Here is a 21635-nt window from a genome sequence, read left to right on the forward strand (position 1 = left end):
ATTCTTTTGCCGGCTTCCTGATTTAATATACCTAAAAAAATTTTTTTACTATGTGTTTTGGCCTCCAACGCAATCTTTTTTCGAAGTCCCTCTTAACCTTCCTCATCAGCGCTTTGCATTTAACTTGACATTCCTTATGCTGTTTCTTATTATTTTCACTCGGTTCCTTCTTCCATTTTCTGAAGGATTTTCTTTTAGCTCTAATAGCCTCCTTCACCTCACTTTTTAACCATGCTGGCTGTCGTTTGGGGCCTTCCGTCCTCCTTTTTTATACACGAATGTATTTGGCCTGGGCTTCCAGGATGGTGTTTTTGAACACCATCCACGCCTGATGTAAATTTTGAACCCTCGTAGCCGCTCCTCTAAGTTTTTTTTACCGTTCTTCTCATTTTATCATAGTCTCCTTTTTTAAAGTTAAACACTAAGGTATTTTATTTCCTATGTATACTTACTTCAAAGCTAATATCAAATCCGATCATATTATGATCACTGTTACAAGCGGTCCCAGCACCATTACCTCTCGCACCAGATCATGCGCTCCCACTAAGGACTAGGTCTAGAAGTTTTCCTTCTTTCGTCGGCTCCTGTACCAGCTGCTCCGTAAAGCAGTTCTTGATTTCAATCGAGGAATTTTACCTCCCTAGCGTGCCCCGATGTTACATTCTGTTCATATCTGGCCTTTGCCTGCTGTCATTTAGTATATCACGCAACTTAAATGAAAGAGTGGTCCTTGAAAAACTTATGCCTCAGTAAACTGATTAGTCTATATGATGCCATTATTGTTACAGCAGACTAAAATGGCTACCCTTTTTAATACTTTTAAAAGAAAGAGCATGTAACTCACATCAAATGAAGTTAGTTTACAACTGAATTAATCTGTATAGTGCTCATAGATAGCTGCTTAATTTCACTACCCTATAAATATGTAGCTGAAATTCAAATTATTAATGCAGAGTCTGGAAACTCACATACTTATTGGAATGAGGGAAGAAAACATTTCAGAAGCTCAGTCAGATTTTTCAATTTTTAAAAATAGAAATCTTACTGCTGAGCAGTTTTGTCATAAGTCAGAAAAAACCTCTCTACCTTTATTTATATTAGTGATAACTTTATCAATGTTCGAGTTATAAACACATAGGGGTCCTTTACAATGGCGCAGCCCCTTAGTAAAAGGCACCCATAATTTCCCCATGCCTGGTTTTTAGTTTGGGGGGATTTTGCACCTGTCATGCATAGCAGAATACTTTCCCCCACTCGTGTTTTATTTTGGATGGGGTTGTACTTGCCATGTAGTGCAGGATATTTATACCTGATATGTTGGGGGAGAGGGGTTGTACCTGCTGCACAGTGCAGGGTTACTTTAGCCATGGTTTCTGAGGATAAGCAGCAGGACATACAAGAAAGCAGAATTGCCACCAGTATCTAAACAGACAAAAAAAATCAGGGCCCCTTTTAAAAAGGAACGCCAGCATTTAGTGTGCACTAAAAATTAGAATGTGCTAATCGTGTAGATGCCCATGAATATTCCTATGGGCGTCTACATGGTTAACGTAACACTATTTTTAGCACACGCTAAAATATGCTAGCGTGCCTTTATAAACATGGCCATCAGTTTGTTGGTCTGTTGAAGAATATGGCTGCTTATGGTTTTCTTTTCAAGTAATAATTTTGAATTATGTTTGTCAAATCTTATTTATCAATGATAGATCTCTTTTATTTTGGAGTAATCTTAGACAGGGACTTTTGCTATTGATCCTAGTGCTTGGTTCCACATGGGAGCTATCAAATTAGATTTCTATAGCTAAGTCTTAGAGAGTAATCTTACTGTGCTTTTTTAGGTTGTCATGGCTGAGAAAATGTGTGATCTTTACAGCTTAGCAGTCTTCGTTTTTTTTCCACTACATGTGGGTTTAAATCACTAGCAGATCTAATCCAGATATTATTGTCAGCCCATGACAGTTCCTTTATTGATGTTATTATTAGTCAGTTGCAAACCATATTTTTAATAGTATGCTCAGAACTTATCACTTGATTATTAATTCCCTTCCAGGACAGGTGCCAGACAGAAACTTGATGAGTTTTCATTTCTGCTTTTTTTTGTGTGTGCAAAGTCGATTAACCAGTGTGCATAGCAACTCATTTAGAGAGAAAAAAAAAAAGCATTTGCAAAATTGCTATTGTAAGGTCTGTCTGCATTGCAGCATCTATGGACAATTACAGGAAATCCCATTATTTCACAGTTAACTAACAGTGCTGCAAAAACAATCAGAGACTTGAAGATAATTACAAAAACACCACCTAAAATCAATGGTTTCCCAACCTGACCTGGGGACCACCCCAAAGCTTGTCAGGTTTTAAGGATAGCCAAAATGAATATTCATGACAGAAAATCTGCATACACTGCATACACATTTCTCTTATGTATAATTGAGGATATCCTTAAATTAAAAAAAAAACCAAACCTGGTTAGGGGTTCCTCAGGACCGGTTGGAGGACCCCACAGTCTTACACCTTTCTCACAACATTTACATAGCTTGCCAGTAGAATAGTTAAGTTTACACAGAATATTCAATACCTCCAATGTATTTTGCTAACAATTACTCTGAATTGTAAAGCAGCTGTTCTCAAACCTGTCTTGGGGTTCATGCCTGGCTAGTTGGGTTTTCAGATATTCTCAATAAAATAGCATAAGATAGACTTGCATACAATGAGGCAGTGCATGCAAGTCTCTCATGCATATTGATTGTGAACATCCTCAGACCCAAAACTGGCCAGCAGTCCCTAAAACATGGCTTGAGTACCTTGGTTTTAATGCCAATATGTATTTCACCAACACAAAATTTTATAACAATTTGATTTAACTTGATTTTAATGGAAAAATCCAGCAAGGTCCTATTACAAATTGTTCCACTGTCTGAGCCTTGGATATGTATACCATAATTAAGAAAACATTTTTCCAATGTTTAAATCTTGTTGTTACTATACCAAGATTTACCGGTGAGGAATTGTGCTTTCAATTATTAAAATTATTTGCAGAAAGATTTTCCATGTTGCTTAAGGAGGACTTTTGTCCCCTTGAAAGCTCACATTGCTAAGTAACTGTGAGCTTTGGCAAGTCAACCCATGCAACATGACATGACTTGGAGCCACAGATCAGCACAGGTTTTATAAAAACAAGGACTTTGTTTCAGTAACTCAATATCCTGCAGCACATTCTGCAGTTCAGATATTATATGAATGATCATCCAACACCACAAGCCACATGCAGCTTGCTCAAGGTGAAAATGTAACTCTCTGAACCAGTCCTTGAAGGCAGCATCATAAGACCACATGGGCCAGAGGCATTATTGGACCAAAGGGAAATGGTGACTGTGTCATCAAATTATGTGGGTTGAAAGCAGCATTGGAGAGCTGAGTGTCAGCAAGTTTGGGAAGGAAGGGAAGGGCAAAGAGAATGAGCCAGAGGAGTTGAGGGTGGGGGGGAGAGAGAGAGACTGATTATAGCCTGGTCTGCAGTTTGCTACCAGGTAAATAATAGAGGAAGCAGATAAAGGGAACATGGGGAGTTTTGTTGGATTTACTCATTTTTCCTCATGCTCATAGGGGCCCTTTTACTAAGCCGCATAGACGGGTACGCCAATTTGGAACTGCTGCCCAGCTACTGTGTGGCCCGGGTGGTAATCTCATTTTTTACGCACATCCACTACACGTGCCGGAAAATATAATTTATTTTCCAGCACGTGGTGCTAACCAGGCGGTAATCAGCACTGTACATGCGCTGACGATTACCGCCTGGTTAACGTGCAAGACCTTACTGCTAAATGAATGGGTTGTGGTAAGGTCTCAGGCCTAAAATGGAAGCGCCAATTTTCATTTTGCCGCACGTCCATTTTCGTCCCCCCCCAAAAAAGGTCTTTTTTACAGGCGCGCTGAAAATTGGATCTGTGCACGTCCAAAACACATGCCTACATTACTTAAGGCCATTTTTCAGTGCACCTTAGTAAAAGGACCCCAGAGTAAGTTGCATTCATATAGTTTGATTTAAGATAGACCCAAACATACCTGCAATGCTCCCTCATTCATGCTGTGCTCTTTCACTTCAGCATGTTCTTTGGGAAGAAAATGCCAAGTCTGACCTACTTTTCTCAAGAAGCACAAAAGCTTACAGAATTTTTAACTGCAAAGAATAAAAACTGTCACGAGTCTCAATAAGGCCACATCCTGCCTGTGGTAAGAAGGCAAGGAAGCACCACTATTATAACTATGCTTATTACGGAGTCACATTTAAACTAAGTATTACAAAATGTGTGACTATTTTTTTTCTTTCCTTTTGGTCTATGAAAGGGTTACAAAAGGCAGGATTGGCCAACCTTATTACTGACAACCTTCAAGTCCCCCTTCTGAAAACACAACACTCTTAAAAGGGGATTTTTACAGGGGTGACTTTCAACTAAATAGTAAAAGGTACCAGGTAAAGGTGGGGGTGAGAGTTGGAGGTGGAGAAAAGAGGTGCACTTTGCTCTGACCTTCTCCTCCAGAAGGGGGGGGGGGTGTTGGAGGTGGAGAAAAGAGGTGCACTTTGCTCTGACCTTCTCCTCCGAAGGGGGAGGGGGTGTTGGAGGTGGAGAAAAGAGGTGCACTTTGCTCTGACCTTCTCCTCCAGACCTTATTTCTTCTCTCTCTAACCTGCTCTCAAGTAGTGATTGGGCACTCGTTTGCAGCTGGAAGATGAGCACTGCTGGCCATCATCACTATAAGTCTCCTTTTCAGCAGCTGAAAGATGAGCCCAAGCAACTGCTGTCGTACATTGCCAGTTTTTTTTTCAGTAGTTGGCAGAATGAGCTTTGTCAGCCACCACAGACCACCTCTTCATTCTTTTAGTGGCTAAGGGGAAGCGCTTACAGCCTGTCAGCTGTTGCCTCAACCCTTCATCTGTATTTTTGGTTGAAATTTCTTTATTAGGAAACAACTCATGCTAGTACAAATATCCTTAATATAAACCAGCACAAAAATATGACTTTCATTAGATTCAGAATTTTAACCTTTTAAATTCCTCCACCCTCCCTTCCCTTTAACCCCCTTTAGTTTACCAAGGAGAAATCTACTATCAAAGAAACCTGTATTATAATGAACCAAGACTTCCAACATCTTTTTTAAAAATTATTTTATTTTAAATTTACAAATAACTTCAAGATACTACTTGAAATCAGTAAAGATGATTTACAAAAAAATGGCTCAAATATTTTACATCCTATATTGCTTATCAATAAGTCTATACTTTAACAAAAGAAAAATCAAAAAATATATTCAATTTTACAATAGAATATAAGCATTTTAAATTTGTACATCTATAGTCCACAACAGTGAAGGCATATCTCAACCCGTTATTTATATTTGAAAACCTTTAGGAATTTTAGGGACAGGGGAGGAAGTTCCAGGAATTCCTAATATTACGGAGTAGATGTTACTATTGTCTTGGCTGACTTGAGGGTAGCAAGGCTATTGAGTCCAAAAAGAATTCAGTTTGGGGTCAAAGAAAACATATCTAATGGAATTCAATTTAACACCATTTTACATGGGAAGTTTAACCAAAAAGTGCCCCAAGTTGAAAGGCCTTAGGTCGTAACTTAAGAAATTCTTTACGCCTTCTCTGGGTTGCCTTAGAAATGTCTGGAAACATTCTTATCTTAAAGTTCATAAAAAGTTGGTCTCTATGAAGAAAAATTGCTTTAGAATCCAATCTCTATCTGGCTGCAGCACAAAGGAGACTATTAAAGTCATTGGCACCAAACCTAGTTGTCATCTTCTAGTGTCTGTGTTAGATTCAAATCCAAAACATCAAAAGACGTTTCGGGTCTTTGACCCTCCACTTGTTCTTGTTCCCTTCTTTATATGGTAATAAGTAGTAGATTTTGATATAGGAGGAAATGCAGTCTCAGGAATTTCCAGAACTTCACACATGTATTTTTTAAAAGTTAATGCAGGTGCTACCATAAGTTGTTTTGGAAAATTTATCAATCTTAATGTATTAGCTCGCTGAGCATTTTCCAAATTTTCTATCTTGTTCTGGAGATATGAATTTTCTTTTATCAAATTAACTTGTAATTGTTGAATAGTTTGTATCTCTTTTGAATTATTCTCCATTAGTGTTTCCAGATTTTGCAACTTTGTCTCCATTACAGGTATTTTATTTAGGAAAATTTGAGATTGTTCACATATAGAGGAAATTTTTTAGATAAAGAGTTTTCCAAACTCTTCAAAGCTTCCCAGATAGCTTCCAAGGTGATATTATCTGGCTTTTCCCCTAAAGCAGACTTACTTGGTAACTCCCTTTGTGAGATTTCCACTATCAAACCTGCTTCCCTCATCGATGATCCTCAGTCAAGGCTTCTCCTCCACTCGATTCCCGCACTGCCTGTGCGGTTAAATCGGCAGGCTAACTTCCGGGTTGGGTCCCGTTCTGGGAGACCCCGCCACCACTTGGGAACTTGGGGCTTCCGGTCCCTCCTCGCATGTCTGCCGGCATGGGAGGAGCCGACCTCTGCTCGGGGCTCAACGTTGTCTCCATCTCTGGACGGAATGCGGCTCTCCTCTCCCCGCAGTCACCGTCTGCAGAGCTCCCACTCCGACATCGTTCCCGGAACCAAGAAGCGCTCAATCAAACCAGGTACCGGCGAAGCAGAGACCGCAGGTCCGGTTCTCTGTCTTCCCCTCCTCTTAGGCATATTGGCGTAAAAGGGATAAACTGTTTTCAGGAAATTAGAGGTGCGTGATTCGGAGCGCTTCTCAACACTTCCTTCCCGTCGCCATCTTGCCTCCCAAAGAGGATTTCCAACATCTTATATGTTTAACAATTACTTTTCACCCTATGGGAAAGAACTTCTATTTTATAAGTTAAGCTTCACCCTCAATACCTTCCTAGGCAGTCCGCTCAGATCTACTAATATCAAAACAGTACCATCTGTGAAAGTGAGACATTTAATTTGCTGCTGCTCCACCTCAACATCCCTTATTCAGTTGGTTTGCAAGCAACCATACAATAGAGTTCCAGAAATAATGCAATAGTCTCATAAGCTGCTTTGGGTTGAATATACAGTACCCAAATACTATTTAGAAAGGGGACCTCTAAGCACACTTCCTCAACACTGCAAATAAAATAGCCAATCCATATGATCAAATGCTTTGTCTGCATCAAGGCTGACCAGCATAGTGGCCTATATTGTACCATCTAGAGCACTTTAGGCCATATGTTCTGGACGTGTATGCCAGTTCAATACTTGGAAGCAATAAGAGATTTTCTTACCAACGTACACAATTTGATCTTGCTTGTAAGCTGGCATGTGTTGTTTCAGGGAGGGACACTCTTGCGACTCTGTCAGAGGGGTAAGGTATATTTTTACAGAAGGCATGATGATGGGAAAGAAATCTACTTTGTTTCATTGGAAGGATCTCCACTGTCTACATTCTGATCATTGGCAGTACCTCCTTTTTGATATGGCTTTGATGGAAAGAAGGGGTGCAGGGCTATGGGGATGATGATTAGGTGGCGTAAATCTGAGCGATATGGGAGCCATTTTGGCTCTTCCCTATCTCACAGGGCCTGCAGCTTATTGCTTAATAAAAGTGCTATATTTATGTCCATTAATGTATATTTTAGCTCTCTTTCTCTGTGAGCTGTAGCAGCACATGGCATTGCTTTGTACGATTATGCCTCATCTTTTTTGGGATGTTCTTGTTACTTGATTGCAATATATCATTACTACTTCATACTGCCTGGTTGTCAGGGGAAGGGAAGGAAGGGATGGGTTATTTATTTAATGCAATTACCGGGGTCCCAACACACAGGAGCAAGAGAGAGACAGTCCGAGGGAGCAGATCCTTCTGCCTGCCTCCAGAAGCCTTGTCAGCACCGGGCTCCCCTTGGAGGGCAGGCCTGGAAATCTTACCCCCTGCCCCCCCCCCCTCTGGCGGCCCTGTACAGAACTATCGCCGGCATAATGTGGATGCTGGTGGTAGTTTTGCCTTCAGTGCGCACCATTTCTGGTGGGCCCAGAAGTTTTCTCATTTTTTTTTACCCCGGGGGTTACCCGGTGGTAATTGGGCAGCACCACACACACTGCCCAGTTACTGCCAAGTTAGCATGGGAACCCTTACTGCCACCTGAATGGGTGCAGTAAGTTTCCACTAAACAGTCATTTCTTTTTTTTTTTTTGCCCTTTTACGCGCTGCGGTGAAACAGCCTCGGTGTGCAGCAAAAATGGGCACCGATGCTAGCGCAGGGCCCTCTTTACCACAGCTTAGTAGTAGAGGCCCTAAATATCCAGGGCACAGTCAACGAATCATAAACAACCTACATTTCAGACTACACTGTGCTATTACAGCTTTAATAGAATAAAAAAAGTGCTGGGAAATTGGCTGCTCACGGACATCTTGCTTAAATACTAAAGCATATCATCAGCAAGAAAGAAAAAAAAAAAAGGCCTGACTTTACAAAAAATTTACATGAGACTGAGAAACTGTGGTCAGATAGTTTGAAGATCTGGGTGTACCATGGGAATCCAAGACTAACGCCTGCATTTTTTACCCACCTCATCCTTCTTGTATTGGTTCTTAAACTCACAGAAAATCACAACTGCAATAATAATGTTCTTTGTCTTGCCCTCAGATACAATAAACACCTTTTGCTGTAATTGACAAACACCAAATGTTCTCTGCATTCAGACAAAAACACTTGTTTTCTCACTCACTCACACAAAGCAGCTAGATTCCCTCTCTCTCTCATTTACACATGAACCAATGAAGAAACACACATAGAAACCAAGAGATCCACATGCACAGCATAAGGAAAATAAAATACACAGGCCATACCATGGACCTCTGTGTACAGGGGTGGCTTTTACCAGGTACAACCAAACCGTAAGACAATCAATCTATTTTATTGCAGTAAGGAAACTGTACAATCCATCTCAACTATTTTTATTATTTATTTATTAGGATTTATTTACCGCCTTTTTGAAGGAATTCACTCAAGGTGGTGTACAGTAAGAATAGATCAAACATCAGGAGACAATTAGAGCAGTAAAATATTCGAACAACAATACAAAGTATGTCCCTACCAACCGACCTGTTCCCATTTCAATTTAGAGTGGATTTTGAAAATTTTTAAGAGCATACAGTTGAAATTATTCTTCCATAATAGTCAAGATTCTAAGGGATCATATTCAGATTGTTTGGCAAGAAGTACTTGGATCCCTCCTGGTCCACTGAATTCTGCCTTGGTGATATTTAAACAATTGGTTCTGCAGGATATACAAAGACTTGAGGATACTCAGTCTATGGTAGAGGTAATATGTCACCGTCAAGAATTTTGTGCTTTGCACAAACTGAAGACGTGAACAATCAATTGTGATACGTTAAGCAGACAAAGGGGTGCGATTAGTAGTTCAAGATAATGATGGACTATTTGGTAGAAATTCAGCAACAACTATCAGATGGCAATATTTACAATAAGCTTATGGAGGACCCCTACTTATGGTTAATAAAGAACATACAGACAATAACTAAGGAAGCTGTACAACAAGGTTTCCTTACCTAAGAGAGAAAGTCTATTTTTGTGTCCTGTTCATCCGGTTATTCCTATTTTCTACACAGTTCCAAAGATCCACAAAAGGTTGCAAGCTCCTCTGGAAGACCTATTGTATCCTCTAGAAATTCTTTACTTGAACGTGCCTGCAAGTATGTGGACTACTTTTTGCGGCCTCTTGTGCAAAATATACCGGCATATATCAGAGATACCTATCATTTTCTACAAGTGGTGAGTGGATTGAACATCAATCATGATAGTCTGTTGGTGACTCTTGATGTTTGCTCTTTGTATACTTCTATACCGCAAAGGGAAGCCCTGGAGGCAGTAAGGAAAGCACTTGAAGAATGCTCTCGTCCGCATGTGGTTCCCACGGATTTTCTGATCCATCTCACTCAACTGGCTCTTTACAATAATCATTTTATTTTTGAAAATGAGTTGTATCTACAAACATCCGGGATAGCCATGGGAGCGTCGTTTGCCCCCTCTGTTGCTAACATCTTTATGGGGCAGTAGTTTGAAGATCAGTATATATATTTCCAATCCAGGGTTTGCTCTGGTACAATATTGGGGGCGATATATTGATGATGTGTGTTTAATATGGCAGGGCTCTGAACAACAATTGCAAAATTTTGTTACTAATCTTAATACATGCCATGCTACCATCAAGTTTGAAAGTAATTTTCATGTTAAAAGTATTAACTTCTTGGATGTTCTAGTCAAGAAAGATGGTGGCATGTTGAAGACAGATGTCTTTGTAAAACCAACAGACAGGAACTCTCTATTAAGATTTGACAGTATGCACCCCTACCATTTAAAACGCAGTTTACCTTATTCGCAGTTTTTGCGGTATCGCAGAATTTGCGACACTACACCAAACATTTAGAGAATCAGCAGAGAAACTTCGTGGCAGGTTTCAGGAGAGAGGATACCCAAGTAAACTTGTTAAACAATCATATAAAAGAGCCTTATGTCAGCACAGGGATCTCTTAATTCAAGATGACCGGCCAGGTGGATCTAAGAACAATGACAAGATCATGTCGTGTGTTTTGAAATTCACAGACAGATCTTCTCAAATTTCAGCCATACTTAGAAAACATTGGAATGTTATGCTTACCAGGAAGCGTTGCAGGATCATCATCTTAGACTCACTTACGCTCGCAATCAAAATCTACAAGACCAACTGAGTTTTGCAGATGTATGGTCTGATACCAGACAAATGGAGGGTCAACATAAAAAATGTGGGCATTGTTCTATCTGCTCCATTACATTTGAATGTTCAGAATTTAAATCTACAAATGGAAAGTCTTTTAAGTTAAGACATACAACTTCGTGTGAATCTAAAAAATGTGGTGTATCTCTTAGATGCCCATGTAACCTGCTGTATGTGGGACATACTACTCGTCAATTTAAAACCAGGGTTATTGAACATAGACATTGCATCACCAACTTTAAAATGGAAGCTCCCATGACCAGACACTGTGAGCAGGCTCAACATCAGTTCAATCAGCTTCAATGCATGATCATTGATCAAATATATATGGGTAAGAGAGGGGGGGATTTAAAAACAATTCTGTGGCGTAGAGAACAACACTGGATCTATACACTTGATACAGTAGCCCCTTGTGGGTTAATAGAATATTGAATGGAATGCCTTTTATTGATATCGAGTGTATTTTTACGGGGGGTGTGGATTCTCTTCGTTATTTGAGCATTATGATTGGTTACGTCGTGACGTCATGACGTATCCTATGTATGTACGCTGTGACGTCATTACGTTTAGATACGTCACGTTGTGACGTCACCCCGTTTTTACTCGCGGGGTGTATTAAAAGCATCATTCCTCTCAGAGTTCTCGTTCCTGCACCATCTTTGAGGTTCCATACAGCTGACGATTTAGTTTTCAGTGTTAATTTGGTTTATCCAGATGGTTTTGTAGCGCTCTTCCTGAGGCAGCCACGAGGTTGGCGAAACAGGCGCTTTTGTCGAGGGGCTGGCGTTTTTTTCGCCGCTGCAGCAACTTTATAGGACTCCGGAGTCCCTTAGTGTGGGATATTGGGTCACAGTCTTTTTTCTGAGGGTGTTTCACCTGGTTTAAGCTAAGTATTTCACACTTGTTATATCTGGGGTTAAGCCTGAGTGGGTTTCTGATTGTTGCAAAATGTATAAACAAAGTTTCATGAAGGTTTAAAACGTTAAAGAGTGTGCAACAGATAGTACCTCAGTATATTCCAGGGTGTATCCTTGTTTTGAGGGTTCTCCTTAGATAGTCCTTTTACTGGCTATTGTCAGTCTTTTAGGGTGGTTTGATGATGGGTGTCCATTTGTAAGATTGATATAGAATTTTTGAGAGAGGAATTGAGTTTTTCATCCCATCGGTTTTCTCATGTTTTGTGAGTTTTTACGTTGGGATTTTTCTCTCTTGACTCTCTTAAATAGAACCCATGATAGTACTCTACTCCTATTGAAGCAGAGGTTTAGCAATAACTTTGTATGATTCCCTGCTAGGAGGTTTGAGGTTCATTTTGTTAACACTATTTATCAATCCAAAGGACACCTCCACACCATCTCTATATATTACTTTATAAGTAAACTCCTTTTGATAGGTTGATATGGTATACTACTTGCAATGACAACACAATATGTACTACTAGCAAGATCCTTCCTACCAGTAGGAAAAGAACAGCATTTCTAACCTATGTCTACCTTCTCCTCCACTGGTTTCACTCTGAAGTTTGAACTGCATGGGATCTGTGGGTCCTGGGAGACTATGAGGGCCATTTTCGATATGACGTCTAAGTCCAACTTTGGACACTTCGCACAAGGTCATTTTCGAAAAAAAAAGGAAAACGTCTATCTTTTTCCCCCCGAAAATACCAATTCGAACAAGGTTTTGTGCTAATGTTTACATTAGTGCACAGCCTGTTTAGGATGCATTAAGGGCTCCAGTATGATGGATGCACTGACCTGTCAGTATATTGCTAATGTCAGCGCACTACCTGAATAGAGCTTCAATTCTTTGCCCCTGACACACTACCGCCCCCCAAATAAATAAACATAGCACACTTAGAATGTGCAAATGACAAAAACACAGAATGCTTTAGTGCACCCTAGATTGGATAGTTTTTCTGTGTTCAACGCACATTAGCATGTAACACAGCTTAGTAAAAGTGCCCCTAGAGTCCTTAATCCAAGCCCTATTGTTTTTCTTCTTTTCCAGGCAGCATGAAGGGAAGAGGAAAGAAGGGGGCAGCCCCCTCCAGATTTTCCAGGTGTATGCATGCATACCTTCTCATGAGTATTAAAAAAAAATCAATCATTGGGGATGCTGATGCCTGGGAGACAAAAGTTTGGTATTATGGTAGTAGACAAGGCATATCCATCCCCTCCCATCCTAGGTATGCAGATGAAGTTACATAATTCTTCACTTTGGAATGTATGTTTTCCCCTTCCCTTCACTCAAATAAATTATGGCAGGAGTCATAGAACAGCAAGGTATTTGTTCATGGAATGACTTCAGGGCTCTATTGCTTTATATTTCTAGAACAGTCCTGGAAGGAATTCCAATAAACTCCTTGAAGATATATTGGCAATACGGCTAATTTGTTCAAGAAATGTTTACTGTAATTATTACATGCTTATGATATATTAACGTAGGAAATAAAATTATTCATCTAGACTTTGTAGTCTCTACTGGGCAAAGAAAACATAATTATATGACCATTTTATGAGCAAATAGAACTTGATAAACATCTTCACATAAGACAATGTAAGAAATTTAAGCATATAATAATACAATCAAGTAGGCATAATGTCTCATGCAAGAATGCTAGCAAATAAGAAAATGTTAAATATATAAGGTAAAGACAGGCTTTGTTGAGCACTGCCTGAATGCCAATTCATCCTACATATAATATACTAAAATTTAATTCAGTCCCTGCACAATCTCTTTGTACACAGCTGATTGGAATGTGCTGCTTATGGTTAATTTAGAATGAGATGGTTGTAGTGGTAAGAATGAGCTGTACAAAAAAAAGAAACGGGGCCTGGAAGTCATAGCAAATAGAAGCAACATCACTAAAATAAAGTTTGTGGAAGTAAAAGTGCCCCACAACAGTAAATTGAGGGACCCTTTTACTAAGCCGCACAAGCATCTACGTGTGTCTAAAATGGAGTTACTGCACGGCTACCATGTGGCTCTTGCGGTAAATTAATTTTTGACGTGCATCCAATACAAGCGGTTGAAAAAGAATTTATATTTTCTGCTGCGCGTATCGGACATGCACCAAGTGGCATTTGGCGCACATAGGTCATTACTGCCTGGTTACCGAGTGAGACTTTACTGCTAGGTCAATGGCTGGCGGTAAGGTCTCAGACCCAAAATGATGTGCGGCAATTTTCATTTTGCCACACGTCCATTTTGGGCAAAAATTTTAAAAGGCCTTTTTTACAGGTGCGCTGAAAAATGATTCTATGCGCACCCAAAACCCGTGCCTACACTACTGCAAGCCATTTTTCAGCGCACCTTAGTAAAAGGACCCCTGAAATGTGAGGTCACAGTAAGGGTGCTGCTTAGTTCCAAAAATCCCAAGCAAGTCTGGAAGGCTGGAAGATCCGAACCGGAATGGAATGACTTCTGCCCCTCCGAAGGGACACCACCTTGTAAGTGGTGGAGGGGCTTCCGTGTTTCAATGACTCAGAGGGCTATGCTGAAGGGTTACCCATATCAGACAGGCCTCTGAGGAGAAACCAGACAAAGAGTGTCCCAAATTAGGGAGAGGGGAAAGATGGTGACCTGAAGCTCGTACACTCAACGGCCCAGCTGTCCTCTGAAGTTCAGTTTTTGTTCACTTGAAATTTCCTCTCTGCATTGCAGTTGCCTTAACAGAGGAAGGGGACAATGGGGGGTCAGCCGCCGATGACCAGTGTTTTGTCCCCTGTGCAGCAAGTGTGGGACCGCTGTATGACGAGCTGCCCATAGATGACTGGGTTGATGAGTCCTTTGATTAGCGCCGACGAAGGAGCGTCGATGCTCTTGGACCTGGAAACAACTTCATCGCTCAAAATCATTTAACCACCATGCCCAAAGGGGTGGAGGAGTGAGTCAGGAGTGTATGCTGAAACGGAAGTCGTTTACAGCTGAACCCGTGTCGGCGGTGCTACTCCTAAACCCTTAAGAGTTATCAGCTTGGAGTTTTTGGCTCCCGTGGAGGTTGCATTGAATGTCATCTGGAGGGTGCTCCAGGACCTGACGGTGGTAGAGAATGACTTTGCTTCAGATATAGTCTTGTTAATGAGCCACATGGATAATCTAATCGAATCATTTGAGAATATACAGCAAATGAAGTTCTACTGAAGTAGGAAACGGTTAAGATTTGAAAATGATAATAAGACCAGAAAAAATTTGAACAAAATGAATATTGTTGTAGATGATTAATATCGAGATTGTTGTTTTCCCAGAGTTCCAGGTATGACTCCTAATGTTTTTTTTCCTCTGAAATGATTCCTCTTAATATATTAATTCAAAAGGAGTGAAGCCTGTGAAACTGGGATTACTTTAATCAGCGGGAATTGGATTGAAGATTCAAGGGTTTGTATTGTTAAACAATTTCTGGTTTTAAAAGGGAAAAAAAATGAAATCAGGTGTATTACTTTCACTAATATTGGACAATAAGTATGTTTCCAATGAAATTGATGGACTATGCACCGTTATGGTCTTGAAGAAACCAACCAGATGATCAATGTGGAAAAATGATTTAGATAAATAATAACTGGGGATAATCGGGTTAATACCACGTTTTCTTTGTTTGCTGTTGCTTAAATTGATCTCCTTGTCTTGTTTCACTCTCCCTATTTATTTTGTGGTCTAAGAAAGAGAAAGATTGTACAAAATCCATTTATCTTGTTGAGATTGTTTTCTTCAAATATTGTTTTAATGTACAATCATCTCTGTTTTACTGTTTTGCAAGTGATCCTTGTAAAATGAAAAAATTATAAATAAATGATTAAAAAAAAAAAAAAAAAAAAAAGGAATGACTTCTGGAACATGCTTGAGAAACAGGAACAAGACAGTCCATAGCAACCACAGGGTCTGGCCACCAGAGGGCAAAGTGAGCACAAACATGGAAAATAGTCACAATCGTGACACTTTCCAAACCTGTTCTGGGTAATCTGCAGCCAGTCATGTTATCAGGATATCCACCATGAATTTGAATGAGGTATATTTCCATACACTGGAAACCATCATACAGGCATAGTCATGGTGGATACCCAAAAAAATCCAACCAGCTATGGAGCCCCCAGGGCAAGTTTCTTGATTGATTGAAAATTCTACTGACCCCTGGACCCCCCTGCCGCTACCCTCTTGACCTCCCCCTTTCCGCCGAAAACCCTTCCCTGCCGCTGTCGTATACCTGTGTTGACGGGGGACCCCAACCCCCGACCGCTGAAGTCCTCTTCTCATCTGCGCCGGCGTTGCTTGCTGAAAGGTCTGATCAAGTTTCTGTGCATGCATCTGATGTCAGACGCACGCACAGAAACTTGATCAGATCATTCAGCAAGCAACGCCGCGGCAGCCGAGAAGAGGACTTTGGCTGTCGGGGGTTGGGGTCCCCTGTCAGCACAGGTATGTGACGGAGTTGGCTCGCGCTGCTATGTTGTGATTGGGCACTGTCGCTGCTGACGCACCCGGAAGTGGGAGACGTCATCATTTCAGGAGATGGATACAGAAGCATGAATGCCTCAAGGCTTATGTCCACGCAGTCAGCTTCAGAATGTTGGAGGTGCGTTTTATTATATAGGATTTTTTATCTGCTGCAAATACCATGTGCTATAACACAGTATAGATACTCTAGTTGGGATTCCAAGAAATCTTGAAAGAGAAAACTGCTCTCTGATCTGGAAAAGCTAAACCATATTTCTCTTTAGGTTGTGATATCTTTCACTGACATACCAAAAAACACAACTACTGAATTACTACCTATGTCCAGTGCACAAGAACTGAAAAGCAAAAGTACATTCTAGAAGAATAACTGAGCTCATGATGACAGGGCACAGAGATACAAGGTACTATTGTTTTCATGCTGCAGCCACCTTTTAGTACGAGCCTGTAATATCCTTTCAAAGATGTCAAGCACAATTACAGTACTTAGAGTAGCTATATTCCCTTATTCTCCCCAGTCACTTTTTCTAGATAGGTATGTAACATCATTATTTTACAAGCTACAAACCTGAAAGGGTGACAGCCCCACCAGACTGACACAACCAGTGATATTAGATCAGGAGACCGTATTTATTTTAAATCATGCTGTATCTAGTATCTAAGGGTCCATTTCTACTAAAGTTGAGTGCGCGCTCACGGACATTAGTGCATGCGAACCCCCAGAGTCTATAAAGGCTGGCCAATAAAAATTTATAGAATTGAGTTGAGCATCAAATTTTCGGAGCCATTTATAGAATCTGACCCTAAATGCTGTGCATCTTATTTTATACCTATGGACCACGTTGCAATTAGCACACACTAATGTCTGTTAGCATGCGAAAAGCTTTAGCAAAAAGGGCCCTAAATACATTCAAAAATTACAGTTTAGTTTCCATGATAAGTACTGGAAGGTTGCTGTGCTTCTTCATTCTAGGGTAAACTTACTCTTCAGCATCCACAGGTTGAACAATAACAGGGCTACAGAGGACCACTGTAGATTAGAAGATTGAGGGTCCCTTTTACATAGGCACAGGAGGGCCTACATGCATACAGCTCACGTCTAATTGAAACTACTGCCTGGCTAGCGCATGAGCCAGGCGGTAATTCTGAATTTGGCACGTACCAAATCCTGCGGCGGTAAACAGCAGCTGGCGTGAGCTGCATGCTTACCACGTGGGTAGCACTTGAGACCTTACCACTATGTCAATGGGTGGTGGTAAGGTCTCAGGCCGAAGATGGATGCATGCTGGTTTCAATTTTAGCGCACGTCCATTTTCTGGCCCCTTAAAAAAAGGCCCTTTATTCCTAGATGCAGTAAAAAATGGCTCAATGCGAGCTCACAAGACGAACTCGTAGGCCACGTTTTCCAGTGGCTTAGTAAAAGGACCCCTGAACTTGCTCATTAGACCATATTTATTTAATGTTCTGATTAAAAGGAAGTCTAAAGACTTTTGTCAGAGCTGTTTGTTTTCCTATCCCATGCTGAGCCATCCTTAAGGAACCTCACTCAGATGAGATACTGAATTCTCTGCCAGGCATTTTTAAAAGCTGTAGTCTGTATCATTTGTTTAAACCCCATCATCAGTAATTAAAATTGGTTTCCTTTCATTACCCTGAATTACTTTCCCAATACCCTAAACTGACAGGAATGACAGATGAGCCGTTGACAAAGGCTGCTCTGCCCTCTGTTCTGACAGTTTTAAAACATGAGTTTAAAATGAGAGAGAACTGAATGGGGATCTTTTAAAAGTGGAAAGATCTAGCACCAGCTCAGACTGTAACTTAAACCCAGGGTCATTTTTCACCTTTAGTGGATGCACTTCCATTTCTATATTCCAATTTCTATTAGGAAGTGCCAAGCTTTTGTGAAAAGATGAAGAATTTAAGATGCATGCTGTTGAGATACCATTTATAATAGTGACATAATGGTGTCAAGTCTTTAAAAGAGGGAGAAAAGAAAAGCAACAGTTTGGTCACATGTTGCAGACGGTATTATGTTTTCCCATGTACTGAAATCAATTACATTTTCATGGAGAGAAGAGAATTTTTTAGGCTTAAATATCATGCCCGATACTGTTTCTTTGTTGCACCTGTGGCAGTGGGGAAATTCTATATATGGCACGGAAATCAATGTCAACTAAGCGTATTCTATAAGTGGTACCTAGATTTAGGTGCGATATATAGAATACACTTAGTTGATACCTCAGTGCCTAAAGCACTGCAAAACCACTTCTAGAAATTCTGCACTGGCTCCCCATTAAAGAACGAGTAGCCTTTAAAATATATACACTAATCCACAGGATAATCTTCGGTGAAGTCCCAGAAGATATGCTTGAATTGATTGACTTACCACCCAGAAACAGATTCAGTACCTCACGATCATACCTGAACTTGCACTACCCAGACTGTAATGGCCTTAAATACAAGTCAATTTATGCCTCCAACTTTGCATACATAGGCACTCAACTGTGGAATGCTCTACCCAAATCAGTAAAATCTACCCAGAACTACCTAAACTTCAGAAAATTATTGAAATCAGTATTGTTTAAGAAGGCTTATTCCCCAGGTTCAACTTAATTTGAATTAACTCTTACCATTAATAAGATCCAAGGACACTAATTACCTGTTATTATCTCTTGTCTATTGCGGTTTAATTATTATATCTTATTCTCAATTTGTATAATTGTTTTTTCTTGCAATGTAGCCTTACTACAGATCTATGTAAGCCACTTTGAGTCTGCAATCAGTGGGAAAATAATAATAATAAAGCTACATGCCTCCATTTACACCAACTACAACATGGCGTAAATCCTGGCGCACAGATTTAGGTGCACTGGGCCATATTCTATACAAGTATACATTTCGGTAAGCCCACGAAACACCCATTTTTACACCCATAACCACGCCCATTTTTGCCTGCACACATTAGAAGTTGGGCACACGGCATTACAGAATGCGCTTAGCGAGCTGTGCATGTAATTCCTAATTATTGCCAATTTGTGCTCATTATTGCTTGTTAAGAGCTGTTATCAGTGCTGATTAGCTTGTTAAGCCATTTAAGTTATGCATGTTGTTATAGAATACGCTTTGATTTCAGCTCGGATCGCTAGATGCACTCTATAGAATCCATGGGGAGTATGTCTAATTGATCTAGCTCCAGTGAATGATATTAGGCTAGACAAGCTTTTTCTAGTTTCAAGTTTAGTAAAAGCTTGATATACCACCTATGAGTAAAACTTTCAAAGTAGTGTACAATATTAATTCTCAATAGGCTAAAAATGAAAGGAGGAAAGAAGGACAACAAAATTTAAGTAATAACAAAATTGGGGATAAAACCATAGCATAAGGCTAGATTAATAAAATGATATCAAATCAAAACAAAATTACATAAAAATAAAACAAAGCAAAAGCCAGAGCTGGCATTGTCATCATCCAGTTTGTTCTATGTGGGCTAACTGGGGGAAAAGCATTGATAAATAGAAAGGTTTTTAGGTTTGCCTTAAAATTTACTAGGGATTGTTCCATTCTAAGGTGGATGGGAAGGGCATTCCATAGAGCTGGACCAATAACATTAAATATCCTTGCATGGATACAATAACAGAGTTGTTGGAATGAGATGACAACTAGTATTTGCTCGGGAGGACAGCAGAGTTCTAGACGGACAATACAGAAGGAGAACTAGGAAGAGATAGAGTGGTGATTCTGTGTGATGAACTTTGTGTACTTTATGGGCCCTGTTTACTAAGCCATGCTAAGGGCGTGCTAGCATTTTTAGTGTGTGCTAAACACTGTCACCCATAGGAACATATGGGCGACTCTAGCATTTAGCGTGTGCTAAAAACGCTAGCACGCCTTAGTAAACAGGGCCCTATGTTTGTTAACATTATCATTATTTATATATTTTTTTATTTTTTGAGATTTGTAATATTTTATTTAATATGCATGCTTTATTATGGATTGTTTTGGGCAGTTTTCTCAGGAAGGCGGTTTAGAAATTGAATGAACACCAATATACGTCCTATAGGTGCATTGGTGTTTATATGCTATTTTTTTAGCTGGACATAGTGGTAAAAAAGAAAAGCACCAGAATAGCATTGATCATAGAGGTGTCAGTCCCAAGCAATTATTCTGTGAATTGTGTGGGGAGAGAGAAGATCCTCAATTACCAACAAATGCAGTCTGAGGCCAAGAAAATATGGCAGAAAGAAATATTTTCCATCATCTTGGGTGCTACAGGCTTTACTGAAAAGAATTTCCAAGCACACCTGGATAGGTTGCCTATACATGTAAACTGCTTAGAACTAGAGAGAAGCTGTCTTTAACACACTGCAAGTACCACAATGAGCAGCAGCAGTAAATTTGAGGTTCCTTACTCTGATGGTATGTGTAAAAGTAACCCATTTGAAGAAATTGCCCCCAGGGAAAACAGAATAAGTCAGACTGTTACAGACCCCTACTCAAACTATACAGCAGAATACCTCACCTCAGTTACACACATAGCATACAGAGAGACCCTAACCCAATAAAGAATAAAGGGCTACAAATTACAAAATGGGTCATTTTTGAGCTTTCCCTTAGCTCTGTGGGGAAGATTCACCAGCTTTCCATACTTCCCTTCATGGTGAAATGGGATTTTGTTGGGATGGAAGCTAGTGAGTCTGGGGTTCATAACTCTTTAGCTCAGTGGCGTAGCCAGACAGCCAATTTTGGGTGGGCCTGAGCCTAAAGTGGGTGGGCACAAAATTATCTCTGCCCCGCCAAATCTCCACCTCAAAATATAAATACTTTAGCTAATGAGGATCCTCAAGCTCTGTTAGCTGAAGACTTTCTCCGAAGGCAATTAATACCAATCGGTCCACCATTTTTCTCTCTTCCCCGCCTCCAGTCCCCCGGTCTGGCACCTCTCCCTAGCTCCACCCCATTGACAATTAATACCTTTAATTAAATTTAGATATTAGATATGTATCAAATGTCAAAGAATTTTAGATATTAGATACAGTGGGGGAAATAAGTATTTGATCCCTTGCTGATTTTGTAAGTTTGCCCACTGACAAAGACATGAGCAGCCCATAATTGAAGGGTAGGTTATTGGTAACAGTGAGAGATAGCACATCACAAATTAAATCCGGAAAATCACATTGTGGAAAGTATATGAATTTATTTGCATTCTGCAGAGGGAAATAAGTATTTAATCCCTCTGGCAAACAAGACCTAATACTTGGTGGCAAAACCCTTGTTGGCAAGCACAGCGGTCAGACGTCTTCTGTAGTTGATGATGAGGTTTGCACACATGTCAGGAGGAATTTTGGTCCACTCCTCTTTGCAGATCATCTCTAAATCATTAAGAGTTCT

At 40.2% G+C, this 21635-nt stretch overlaps 1 protein-coding gene across 2 annotated transcripts in view; it reads right to left on the reverse strand.

Moving 5' to 3' along the window:
* The window catches only part of SLC9A9 (solute carrier family 9 member A9), a 514180-nt gene that overhangs the window by 120455 nt on the left and 372090 nt on the right, over positions 1-21635 (reverse strand). The gene's annotated exons all lie outside the window — the stretch shown is intronic.

The sequence above is a fragment of the Microcaecilia unicolor genome, chromosome 10, assembly GCF_901765095.1.
Source record: "Microcaecilia unicolor chromosome 10, aMicUni1.1, whole genome shotgun sequence".
NCBI classification, from domain to species: domain Eukaryota; kingdom Metazoa; phylum Chordata; class Amphibia; order Gymnophiona; family Siphonopidae; genus Microcaecilia; species Microcaecilia unicolor.